Source organism: Platichthys flesus, chromosome 13 (assembly GCF_949316205.1).
Source record: "Platichthys flesus chromosome 13, fPlaFle2.1, whole genome shotgun sequence".
In the NCBI taxonomy this organism is placed as follows: Eukaryota; Metazoa; Chordata; class Actinopteri; order Pleuronectiformes; family Pleuronectidae; genus Platichthys; species Platichthys flesus.
The window spans coordinates 3,790,874-3,804,811 of record NC_084957.1 but is presented as its reverse complement, the minus strand read 5'-3'; the positions used below and the strand labels follow the sequence as shown (position 1 = coordinate 3,804,811).

Below are 13,938 nucleotides of genomic sequence, written 5' to 3'. Positions count from 1 at the left end.
TCTCAGCCAAGGTTCAGTCAGATGAGATGAGTTTTGTCTCATTGTTGTGTGTCCTTAGAGAGTAACACAGTTTTACAGCGTCCCGTGCCCGCTTCCACAGGCGACAATAGACATAATGAAAACTGATGATTCGCCATCACGGTGGCTCCAACCACTCATCCCACACGTCCCTGTCAAATTCAAAATCAAAAGTGAAGTCGGCTGTCAACACATCACGGCCGCTGTGATGCTGACAAAGGTCAACAGATTGAAAGGTAACCCTTTGCCCAGAATAGGGTTCGACACCTTCGGAGGAAAAAGGCACAGCTGAGTTTAACCCTCGATAAGAGTCCAAGTGAAAGTCTTGTGACTGAAGGATGAGGCTGGATGAGCTGCAGCTTCCCCTCTCGGTGACACGGGGCCCATTCACTCACCAAAGGGCATTTCTCACCTCTCTGACATGTCTATGGCGCTGATTTGATTCCTTGAAGCTTTTAATTGAAAGGAAAATAATGAATCTATTTCTATATGGTATATATATATAAACTCCTACTGCTAAAACTGCAGTAAATCCTCCGTCATGACAGTAGTAATGTTAAGCATTGATTCAGCTTCATGGTCATCGTGGAGGCAGCAGTTTGTCGGGCTGTAGGAACTGTACTACCTTTCTACTGACAGGTGTTTTCTATTATCTGGACCAGTCCATTTATATCGATTCGATTTATGCTCAAGAGGAGAAACACCTGTTATGTCTTACCCATACATTTGAAAACACATTTGTGAGGCTTGGAGTTGTTGCAGAGCGCCACTAAGGACTGTGTGTGAGTTGAGATGAGAGAGTTTTCGAGACGCTCTCTGCTGGAAGCACGGATGAGCGGAGTGGAACCCCTGCGGTGCCGGATTTGCAACTGCGCCCCAGGGTGCAGACACACTCTGACTTAAAGATAGACAAAGTGTAACAGCAGGCCAGGTGTACCACTTTCTGTCTGTTTAGTGTTAACTGCAGTTTGTTTGTGATTGTGACCAAAAGAAAACGAGCTAAACTGCACTGAAGTAGAACATTTTTGCTGAAGTAAGAAACTGTTTTAAGACTGTGCTCTCGTCTTTTGGGGCCAATTAAACAATGAAATGCAACGAAAACATACCACAAACCAAAAGTAATACATTTCTTTTAGGAAAACAGTTTGTGCTGCTCACATTGGAGACCGTCGATACTCATAATATATGTAACACACATCTCATCACCCTCAGGAGTTGCTTAAGGTTCAGAATTATCTGTCGGTTTCAGACTTTTCCTGGGACTCAATTGATTCCCTGAGCATTTTGGTTTTTAAGCTGCTCTCACACATGCTCCAAACTCCGGATAATCTCCTTTAACCATCCAGAGGGGCTGCTGTATGAGAATGTCCATCAGTTGCTGCATAATGTTGGAATGAGAATTCACCGCAAGTTTGTGTGTTTATGATGTTTCCAAATAATGCAAATATCTCAGAGGAACCATAAATCTAAAGACAACAGCAAAAGATGTCAACTTGTAAACACAACGAGATTCTTAGATTTCTTTATTTATCCACACAATGGGGAAATTCACTTGTTACAGCAATAATAGAAAAACAGAATTAAAGTAACAATAGTTGATAAGGAAATCTGTTAAGTGTCAGCGTGCTTTGATCTGAACCCCCCCTTTGTGTAGACACATGTTCATGCCTGAGAAAGGCTTCAGAGTATTGGGACCATTCTGATGATGAGAGTGACTTGTTGTTAGCAGGAGTGGTGGCTGGGAGGAATCAGTATTTTCTGAGTTGATCGAAGGATTATGCTGATTTCAGAGTTGTATTGTTTTTCTAGGCTTACCTGTACCCACACATGCTTTGGCTCATGTTTGTGGCCATTTGCGTTTTCTTTTATTGTTTGTTTTAACTCTGGCATAGAGAGACAATGAGCACATTCTCAATGCCACCTACAAAACTCCAGTCGACTCTGCTTCTTTGCCAACGAGGTAGGCAGCTGTCAATGAACACACAGTTAAACCTATTTCAGTGAATTTAAAAGCTGCAGAACCTGGCGGTGATGCTTTTCAAAGAACTGGTAAATGATAAACCCCCTTCAGGATTTGATTGCACATATCCTCGAGAGGTTGGCAGGAGAAGTTGTTGTTCATCGCTCGTCCTCACTGACCATGTTTTGCCTGAGCTCCATCAAGGCTGGTAAAAACATTTATAGTCTCCAGACATTTGGGTGTTGAAGGTCTTTGACTCTCTATTCACCACCACCGCCATGAATATTCTCAGAAGGAGGCTGTCTCAAGGAAAAAGGATAATGGATGAATAAGAGCAGCAAGCAAATTATTAATCAGACCACCAGGCTTTATGTTTGGTCTTATATCTGTGTTTGCTGAGCTGAGGTCTCACCCTGTGTCTGTCGATAAATATATAATTTTCTATTATTTATTTAGCTCAATATATGTATGCAAAGGTGGGACATTGATAAATTAACCGAAGAATCCTCATTGTATAGGTGAGACAGCCCTTTTTGTTACATGGTCTGTAGTTGGGAGAGAATCTGCTTTCCTCTAGCTGCTCAGCCGAGGCCGTTTATCATCTTTTCACATCCCTGAAAACTTAAGAGGAAACACTGGAATTCACTTACACATTTAGAAAAAAACACAAAGTTCACACACTACGTTGCTCGGCTAAGCGGAACCAGAGATGCTGAGTTCTTCAATATTTATTTCAAATCCAGTCGGTGCACTGAGAAACGTTTCATCAATAATACAACCCCCCCCCCCCCCCCAGCCAGCCGTCTGACTGTGTGCTTTCCGGCAGAGAACCTGATTGAGTCTGCTCCCCCTCGGATGGAATTAAAGTTCAACCTGGCTTGACTGGAGCTGACATGGAATATCAGTTAGTCTTTTAACTGGGTCAGGTTGTACATTAAAGCCCTTGTAAGCTGCCTCACTTCAACATTCTCTCGTGTGTGTGTGTGTGTGTGTGTGTGTGTATCTCTGGTGTTCCCGGGATCCAGTGTTTGACGGGAGCGTAAATAGTGTTCGAGCCTCTTGCACATTTCATTTTGGAACTACTCTTCAATGTTCTCCTCCTTTGTGATATATTTTTCTTTACCTCCTTCGTCTCATTTCTGAAGTTTTCCATTTTTCTTGGAATATTTTGCCTCCCAGTTTATTCCTCAGATGTTAAGGTGGGGAGACATAAGCGTGAGGGAGATAGTTTAGAACAACAGAGCAGTAATTAACAGGTGACAATCAAATATAAATGGGTGGACAGCCTACCCTTCAGCTTGTAGGTTTGTTGTCGTTGTAGAGCAACCTTTGTTTGCTACTTTGCCTTCTCAACTGTAGAACTGGTTCAAGCATGATGGTTCAGTGTTAAGCACTGGGGGGGGGGGGGGGGTCTTTCTGTGTGGAGTTTACATGACCTCCCTGTGCTGCTTGTGGGTTTTCTTCAGGTACCCAGGCTCTAAATAAACCATAGATGTGAGAGTCAAAGCCTGTTTGTCTCTGTATGTTGGGCCTATGATGGACTGGAGACTGGTCCAGGCTGTACCCTGCCTCTCATCCAAGGTTAAACTGGGATTGGGTCTAGTCCCCCAGTTCAAACAGGTCGTTACAGTTCGGACATGAACCTTTTCCCTCAGAGCAACTTAAGATCTTGGGCATGTTTGAAAGCTGCAGAACAGATACTGATATGGAAGTATATGGGTGTTGCATCAAAACAAAACCTTGACCACTCAGACAGCTCTTGTCATCATTTCTGGAGTTTTTTTACTTTATTATTTATGACACCAATTTGAAAAGCAAAAAAACTAGAGTCAACCTGGGAGTGTCTACCCTCAGTCGTCACCTTGTGCCCAGATCTCAGCCTTAAAACCCCATAAATTAAATCCTATCATAACCAAAAATGAGTCATGGCCCAGTTTACAGAAATAAGATCCAGGTTGTAAAAATGGACTTTTCCATTACCCGAATTATCAGTGATCTCGTAGTCAAAGTTTTTAAATTAAAGTTATAATAAGGTTGACATTTCCATTATGAGATTCCATCTAAAGCGGCACTTGAATCACTTTATGTTTCATGGGGGTCTTATTTAAAGAACACAGTCATAATCTTTTCCCCCTTTGTCCTTTAGTGCTGTGAGAGCACAAATGTGCCATGAAGGATGAGCTCTTTGGGAAGAGTCACGAAAATCTGTGCCCCGTTATTTCTGATCAACAACATTTCCTCACGTGTTCCGAAGCTGCAGAGTTCTGACAGTGACTCGTGTCTGAGTTCAGGTCAGATCGCTGCAGCTTGAAGCCTTTTGAACACACATCCTGACGTCTGCCCGGTGCAGGAGGAGGTCTGCACCTCAGGAAGTGAGATTGACCGAAGCCCCCCCCCCCCCCCCCCTTCTCTTATCTACCCCTTCTAGCCTCATGTGAACTGGATCTGTGCTGCTGCCCTCATCACGATGTCTCGTTATCACCAAACGCACGGATCAGAGCCCAGAGGGACAAAAACGAGATACTTATCAAGCTGTTTTTTTACTGAGAATAATTTTTTCACGTTATTATACATACTCACGTTTCTTGGCCTGAAAATACTTGACGTCATGCACTGTAATAGATTTGCTATATTGGTATTAGACATAATTTATATAACCCTACTTTTGGATCATAATCCTATTTTCTCCAGCAACTATCTGTTTTGTTGATTAGCCTGTTTGCTCCACTTCCAGTCTGACAAGTCGTACACACACTGTGGTTCCTAATGCACACGATGACTGTGCTCATATCCAGATATATGTTGGATTTCTTCTTGAATAGTGGGAGGATTTAAAGTCTATGGTAAAAACACACAATGGTCCAACACTGTCAGAGTCATTAACAAAAGTGGGCAAGGCCGGTTGGAATTGTTTGCATTAACTTTCAAGGCTTCATATACTTCCATTGTTCATCACCTTCAATGTAATGAACATCATTTTCAGCTTTAAATGACCTAAACATTTTACTTTTGACCGTTGTTCCATTTGAGATGATTGACTCTGGAAAACATTCCACTGGTCGTTAAGACTGAGGGATGGAAAAATGCTTCCGCTTGAACACAGAGGGAAACACTGTAGAAAAATACATTTTGCATATTTGCTCAACTGGAAGTTATTGGAGATTTTCTATCTTGTCAGATTTGTTTTGTATAAAAGTAGGTTCAGTATGGGGGCGATGCAATAGCCAAATGATTATGGAGTATATCCTACCACATAGTGACATATGCTTCAGGCAGCATATCCTCAGATTGTCTGATGCATGTTTCTCTCTCTGACCCATTTCCCTGCCTCTCCTTCCCTATGTCTATCTAACTAAAGGCCACAAAATAAAGGATATATATTTAATAAAAAGTAAGCTGAGTTTAATTAAACAGTTCATACAAATCCCTTGTTCCACATACTGTATATACGCAGGTTTTGGACTAAACTGCATCTTTTCACTGTCGGTGGTAACAAGCTGTTTTTCTTCCTCTGGATCCGATGTCTGATTCATTCCACAGCAACAGGATCGTGAACTCGCAGAGCAAAGCAATAAATACCATGAACTCAAAATCTCGGTAATAGAATTCAGCAGCACTGTGCACAGGGAGGAAAAACCAGAACAAATACTCCTGAACCTAATCACTCAGCTGCCCTTTAGATCTGTGGGGGCCGTTTCTTATAACTCCACAGATCTGCAGAGTTACAAAACTTCTGCTGTTTATTCGTGAAGTGCATAAACAACCAAGTTTAATCTTAAGAAGACTGTGTTCTTTTATAAATATAACTCATGTGAACTTGGACATACTCAAAGACGTTAAGGTTATGTAGGAGGACTGGAGACACAGAATATATCACTCTGGGGAATTGTCCCGGTGGTGTCATGGCTTCTGATTTCAGATTTGCAAGGGAAGCATTTCAGAGTTTTATTTTGTTCTTTCAAGTTGCCATTTTTGAGAGTGATCGATCAATGTTTTATTTTTTTTATAAACCATTAATAAACACTGAGAGCTCACAAATCTCCATCGCTGACACTGTGCTGTAAATTCATTATCCTAAATGAAAAAATCTTTATTATCTTGGACAGAAGGTAAAGTTTATGGTGCCTGAACAAAAAACATTTCTTCTGTGCCCACCAGCGGAAAGTGCTGAGTCAGCACCCCCGTCTTCAAGCACACACTCAAAATAATAACTGTGGTCAAACATGTTCTCTGTGTTTTTATGAATGTAATTTATGTTCTTATTCATGCAGACCTGCTCTGTGTCCCCTGTCATTTGTACCTTGGGCCGTCTGATCCGTACTCGTTGGTGCTTTATAATGGAGTTTACAGGATTGATGTGAGATGTTCATTGGCTCTCATCATTCTTGCACTTCCTCTATTTGTCAATTAAATTAAAAAATTGAGTTTTAAATAACAAATTCCCCTTTTTACACACAATCTAATTAATAAATACCTTGTTAAAAGTGAAATAACAACACAGATTTAATGTAATCCCTCCAGAAGTTTCACCGACGTTGTTTCTCTATTTCAAAACTGTATATTTAATTAGTTGTCTCTTGTCTCCTCCTGTCTGCAGAAGATGCAGCACCACTGAACACCCATCAGCCTTTAGATGTGTGAGGCACCACAAAGAAACCTGAACATCAAGAGTCCACAGTAACAGTAAGTCTCCATCTGCCTCACTTCAGAACTGTGTGAGAAATTGTTGTGATCATTCTCATGCTATTGTCCGGTGGAATTGTTCCTGTCACTGGATCCAGAACAGAAATATGAATGTTCTTTAGTTCTCCCTGGTAGTTAATGGTAATTTATTAACAAGATTTCAATCTGGTATTTTTAAGGTTAATTGCTAACCAACCCAATTTTTGTATTAATGGTAATATATTTACAGGACATACACAAAATATTATTCATTCAAAAGTGACAAGCTGATGACCTGATGCACATAGACAAAGTTATGATGCAGAATCTTTGTACATTTGCAATGAGCACTTGATTAGTAAATAAGTGATGAGCCTCACACTTTGTTCCTTCAACCTGAAAACAGCCTCCTGCGTCTTCTTCAATGTGAGGCGTTGATACCGAGGCACAGTCGGGATCGAGAGGTGACACAGAGGAGAGGAGCGTGTCATGCCAAGTTGAACCTTTGAGATTTTTCTTTTATTCAGAACGGCTGCGTTATAGAAAATCTGATCAAACACTTTCTCACCCAGCTCATGAATAGGTTTTTCTTCTGCAGCAGCACCTTGTTTAGAGTTTAAAGGAGGACAGTTTGCAGAAGTGTCTCTTATGGTGTTCTCCCTCTCTGAGCTTCTGATGACCTCTGGGCTGATGCTGAGTGCCTTGTCTTCTCCTCATAGACAGCTTGAGTGAGCCTGAAAAGTATTTTCATGTATAACTTGAGAGTAGAGTTTGCCAGACTCCCCTAATGTGGTCAGCACATTGAAAACAGTGGCTGACAGTAAAATATGGCCGTGTGTGAACGACTTTGTGTGGAGGCTGGGCGATGTCTTATCACGCAGGAACAGGGGTGTAGATTAGAAGTAAATTATTGAGGTAGATTTGGGTCATAAGTGGTCCAGTGTAATCCGTCTTTTAGATTTATGAGTGTGTCACATCAGTTGCTGTTTTCATTCTGTATGAAACAAAACCACAATCCTCGGGCCATTTCAAGTGTAACGGCTCCATGCTGCAATATTCTATCGAGATTTTTCCCTCAAAATGACCTTGTTTACCAAGTGAACTCTAATGTGCTTTAAATAGTCATGAGAAGTCAAACATGGTGTATGAAAGGTGAGATGAGAGGGGAGAGAATCAGCTGGAGGATGGTGAACCTGCAGCTGCATGAGAAGCAGCGTACGGGTCCATTCATCATGGCCTCAGACGAAGGCCCTCGACAGACGGGTTCGATCTCCATCCAGACACTGTGGAGGGGCAGCCCCTTTCAGATATGCTCTGCTCGCTCAGCTGCTTCCAGAGATGAGGTCAGGATGTGGTTTGCTTAGTGAAGCATAACGTCTGGAATCAGAGGGAAAGGACGAGTTTCACCATTACCTCTAAAGCTGACTACAGAAATGCTAACTCATGGCCTTTGGTTTTTTGGGGGGGAGGGAGGAGTGTGTTAAAACAACACTTCCTAATAAACAGCATGAGAGTTTTCCACTGAACGGCTCTGTGCAGCTGCAGCCTGGGACTCTCCCTGTCGGTGTGAGGACCAGCTCTCAGGTGGCTGCTCCTGCTTCCATTAGACAGGAAGGTGATCCATTAACCGATGTTGTACTCATTCAGCTCGGGGATCCCTTGGTGAATGAACACACCACTTTACACTCGTTCACTGAGCATGTTCTTTTTTAAAAGGATGTCACATCTAGACTGTTTCTGCTAATAGCAAAGCTCCGATAAATAAACACTGACTTACAGCTCCGAACCCTGAGCTTCACACTGCGACCATTTAATCGCATTTTGAGACTATTTGTGGAGACAGAGCGAGTGCATTTTATAACCAGGCGCTCCATTAAATCCACTGAGGGAACTGGCTTGTGCAGATGAGGTTCAGTGAGGGAAGAAGCGCTGGAAGGAGCCAGGCCCTAGTGGTCCTCAGGGGGAAGTACTCCAACAGGAGGGGAAGGAGAGGCTCACTGGAGGAAGTTCCTTTTACTTGTTCTGTTGTAATGAGCTGACCACAAACCTTATGTTTACATTTATGATTTTATTTTATTTAATGTGAATGTTTTAAAAAGCTCCATTTAACTTAACGAGACCTCTTAAAGCACCACTTCATGTTGTGACTTTCAAATAAAACAGCACATTCTCGTGTAAACAGTTTTGATGGGAAAAATATGAATGGGTCGCGTTGCAATTTTGTGGGGTGGGGCTACTAAACAATATTCACATGATTCAATGTGTTGTTGGAGTCAGAACTGACAGAAACTTTACTTTTTAATCCTCCAGATCTTTCTTTGGAAAATATCAAACTAGCAAGATGTTTTCTTCATGAGTTCTGCAGTCTTCAAACGCTTGAAGGAGAAAGATGTGATACTGCCTCACGTCTGAATTGAAACAGCTTCCACACTCTGGGTCATAACTTTTTGTTTCCCTGTGAAACATCACAGACGTCAGAGCAACAGGTTCTGTTATTATTTAAGTGTGTTGCATTCAGGTGATTCTCTGCCAGTGCCAAATGATGGTCTGGTCTCACTAAAAGCCTTTTTACTGTGTTCCCTATTTTCTCCCCCCCATTACTTGCCATCCTCAATAATCATTTATCATCATGGGATGACACAGTTAGAGAAAGCAGTGATCCAATTAAGGCATATTAGGAACAACTCATTAACCTCTAATGGCTTCATTTGGTGATATCTCGTTATGTGGACTGCAGCTCCTCTTGCACAGTGACGCATGAATTATTGAGAGCAGTTTTTTTTTTGGTTTTTGAATTCTCTGGAAATTGTTATTGCTTCACACTTTGCAATGTTTGGGGAGGATTATGATTTATGATTCACGCCTCTCCATCTGTCCTGTTGTTGTGAACATTTTCTTCAGATTTGGCACAAACGTTGTCAAAGGATGAACTGATTAGAAAGGTCAAGGGTCACTATACTTAACTGCATGAGAGTCTGGATGTGAACCACCACTAGACTGGTTTGTGGAAGTGTACAGCCCAGTGGAAATGACTAGTTTCACTTTTGTTTTGGTTTGACGCAAAAACAGACACTAATATACATTCAGAAAAAGTTTTTTATTTAGTACAGTTCAGGAAATATTACTGGAATGACGCTGAGACGATGACCACGTGGAGAGTATGGAGATAGTGTCCTTGGTGAAGTGCTGAAGAGTGAACAGGTAGGAAGGCAGGCGGAGGATGATGAGGATGAATCAGGTGGAGGGAGGAGTCCTCGCCACGCCCAGGACACACACATGGGAGAGAGGGACAGACCGACACAGAACAAGGGGAAAACACACAAAGGACATACACACGTCATAAAACCAGGAGTCACAGCCGAACTGGTGGTTAACAATTGACCAGTCAGGTCTGAAATTCCAAATGATGGGGAAACAATCCTCCATATGGGACACTGCACTGGACATGACTCTTCATAAAAGAAACAGTGTTCAGTATGTCTTACAAGGTTTCACATCTCTGTCACTAATGATACAGAATAAATCCGGTTAGAAACCAAATGAAATGCTAAACATGTGACACGAGTCAGTGGAGGTCATCTTGTACCGGCTGCAGGTGAAACACGTGAAGTCAGAACCCAGTGGAATCAAAGTTAATTTATTAATTTATGTTATATTAAAGCATAACAGCAAACGTAACCTGACCTATCGAGCTGGAACATTAGCAGAAGAGACCTCCTCTGCTTTAACCTTGTTCTTCATGATACTGGACGGCCGGTCTATTCTAATTAACCTCCAATTGTAGAACCAGCAAAAAGCACTGGTTCAGGACCTATTGAGTTTCCTGCCGCACATCTCGGTGAGGTACATTTATCAGGTGTGTGATGTGTAACTTATCCTGAAGTGAATGTTTGTGCTAACGACTCACTGCTCAGGACAGAGTTTACAGTTATACAAACACATACTGTAAAACATTTCATTCAATCAAGTAAGACTGAATGCTGAGTATTTAGATTTAACATGTGTTTAGTTTTAACTCAAATTTCAGTATAAAACTTTACCAATGCAAGTGTTTGGACTGACAGCTCCCTGGTGCCCACGTCGGTCTGCAGCCCACATAAAATCCTTTTTTAGCACATTTGAGCTCCGGCCTGGTTCATAATTATGGTCTGGAGTCTGTTCAGTGAGCTACCAGCTGAGGGTTCATGTGATGCAGAAACATTTGTTGTTTTTTAGACTTTGTTTTTCTGGATATAATTGGGGGTGTTCTCTCGCATTAAATTCAGTACAGTCTTTTGTTGTGTTTTAGTGGGTTTCTGGGTTCGAACCAGTGACCACCTGAAGCAGCTGTGTGTGGAAAGGACCGGAACATTCCAAGGAGAAGAGTTCTATATAATGAGTAGTAAAGTTTTCTCAGGTGCTGAATACGAAGGAGGTTTAGTGATGGTCACCTGCAAAGCTTACATGACAATATTCTATAATCATGGACTGTATAAAGGTAAACAGGTTTCATAGCATCAAATAACTGATTGAACAGTTTGATAAGCTCCATATATATATTGCCCAAATTTAGTCTTTAATTTAAATCACAAATAAATGTTGTCATTACCATAGAGGTCACTAGAAATGGCTTCCTGTCGTTATATATATATTTTTTAAATAATTAAAAGTTTGTTGTTAGACGGGTCATGGACATCTTATTATTTTTGTGGTTTGCACAACTTGTAATCAAAGAGTTGATCCTTTGACATCTTGAATAAAAAAACGACAACAGCCTCCGTCATGTCAAAAGAAAGATTCTGGGGGAATTTAACCCGAATACAATGCATTCTGGGAAGTATGTGAAGGAGACAACAGTGTTTCTGAATAACTTTGGCAGGACAAATTAGAATACGGTAGGTCACCACAGTCTGGATAATTAATTGGAAACACTGGGTAGAAGCTGTCACTTCCTACCCCCCCCACCCACACACACACACACACACACACACACACACACACACACACACACCCCACCCCTCTGTGCTTGTGTGAACATGACAAACACTTTGAAAAAGAAACAAAAGTAAAGCAAACTGAGCTACTGAAATATAATTTGATAATTTGAGGTATTTTCTTTGCCTCTCTCAGGCTGAAAGCCAAACGCAGCTTTGAGGATTGTCTGCATCTCTCGCTGCACCGTGAGATTAAGCCACATTAAGTTATCAAACTGCTCATGTGAGAAGTTATGTTCTGCAGAGAGGTAATGTTGCTCGTTTGCCGTTTGCCCATAAAGCCGTCGGCAGCAGGCGGCCGAGATGAGATGAGTGTAATAACAAATGATGAATGTTATTTACTACAGTAAAGTTAGTGAACTCAAATACTTCCACGGAGCCTGAGGGTGACTGCACATAGTATGAGAGGGAAACCTATTATACATTCATCCTTTATTAACTTGACTTTTTCCTGTAGGACTTTATAGGCAACTCTGTTTACATTTTAATAGTCCAGTCAGGTTTGATTTATTTAAACAGCACATTGAAAACATCAGGATTTGAGCCAAAGTGCTTTAGAGTCATTTGCAAATGAAAAACAACAGATTGGATGAAATAGAAAGAACCTTCAATCTTCAAAATCAGGTTTAATTCAAAGAAAGATTAAAAAAACTTAAAATTAGATTTAGAATTATTGAGAGTGGGACTTGATCTAATGTGACATTCATGGAGCTGAGTGAAGTGCTTGTCTCCTTTATTTCTAGTGACAAGAGCAGGTTGAAAGTTCAGGCTTTTATTGGAATGGATCAGGAACTTGTCGATGGATTGAGGCAAAAAATCCATGTTACAATTTTTTCAGTGGCTTTTTAAAAATCATGTGTCTACTCACGTATGTCAGGCATGTGTGTAAACAGGACACAGATTGTCTACTGCTATATGTGGCTTACACATACAGAAAACACAGTGATGAGAAACAGCAGGGGTTTCCTGTCTCGGACAGACTATTGTTGGTGGTGGTGGTGGTGGGGGGGGCGGGGGGGGGGCCTGTACCTCCACTGCAGGTAGTCGGGTAGTGACTGATTACAACCAATCAGGAAGAGACCATGGAGGACGTTTCTGTTTCTGCCTGTTCATACAACATCAAGGAGTTTTCAAACTACAACAGGGATATAAAACTTCTCCTGATTAGACACTGGAAAGCAGAGACGTGTAAACCTAACAACAGGGATGTGTTATAAAACGAAATAGTAGTTGTGTTGATGCAGCCTGACATATTCAAAATACTGACAAAAGTGAGACCAATGAATTGTTGTGTTACAGTACTTTTAGTGATCCCTTGTGTGTCGCCATGTTATCATTTTTAAATGATCCATTAATACCCAAACTGCTTCGGAGCCGATAAAACTCATAATAGCTTCAGACTGGTTTTAATATCTTCTCCTTCACGTTACTCTGTGTTTGTGTTGCAGTTAGTCACAAACCCTGCTATTAATATTTGACTTTGAACTCCCCATGGGTTTTTCAGAATGATTGAACAAAAGAGCTTTGTGACAACGTTCGTTCAGGGGGGGGGGGGGGGGGGGGGATTACAGTGTGTTGTTGTTGTTTCTCATTACAAAGAGAGAGCGGCTGATTGATGTCAGAGGACGACTCCTCTGAAGCTTTTGAGTCTGAATCAAATTAATTTTGAAGAAGTGCTGGATCCATGATAAAAGTAGACCGTGTGTAGATCACCTCACACAACACTTTGCCTGGGTTGTGTTGTGTTGTAATGTAGAGCAGCAGCAGCCACTGGAATTTATCCCTTGCTCTCTTGGCTCTAGTCCTCATCACTGTTGGCTCAGTGTCTGCAGGAACTAACATCGCAGGTAGAGCAACACATTACTGCTGGGATGAAACACAAATCATGTCGAGGCTGCAAATCTGAGTGAGAATCCTCTGAGATGCTTCTCATTGAGATGCACATTCCTGCCTCTCCACCCACGCCCCCACTCCCACACACACACACACACACACACACACACACACACACACACACATTTCCCGACTGAAAGAAGAGATAATTGGACTCTGAACTTGTGTAAATCTGTAAACCACAGAGAGAAAGAGTTGCTGGTGGGATGGAGATGCTTTGGTTCCTCTGCTTATTTGTTATTTGGTTTGTCCAACTTGATTTCTCTCCCCATACATTTTAATGCTGAAATACGTGGGGAGAAGTTGCCGTAGCTTGGTTATTAAACAAAGTATGAACAGATGACTCATTGATATTGTTTTCAAATGTTGACCTAGTTGCGTTGGAGTTGTTGTGTCTGTTTTCCGCAGCTTTGAATGTTGTGTTGCTTCTCG

The 13,938-nt window shown here is 41.6% G+C and overlaps 1 protein-coding gene across 4 annotated transcripts in view; it reads left to right on the top strand.

Annotated features, from left to right (window-relative positions):
* Positions 1-13,938, top strand: part of LOC133967661 (PTB domain-containing engulfment adapter protein 1) — a 54,437-nt gene that overhangs the window by 15,517 nt on the left and 24,982 nt on the right. For all 4 annotated transcript variants that reach the window (XM_062403251.1, XM_062403252.1, XM_062403248.1 and 1 more), the window contains exon 2: positions 6,576-6,661. The gene's annotated coding sequence lies outside the window, so the exon portion shown is untranslated. The remainder of the gene's footprint in view (positions 1-6,575; positions 6,662-13,938) is intronic.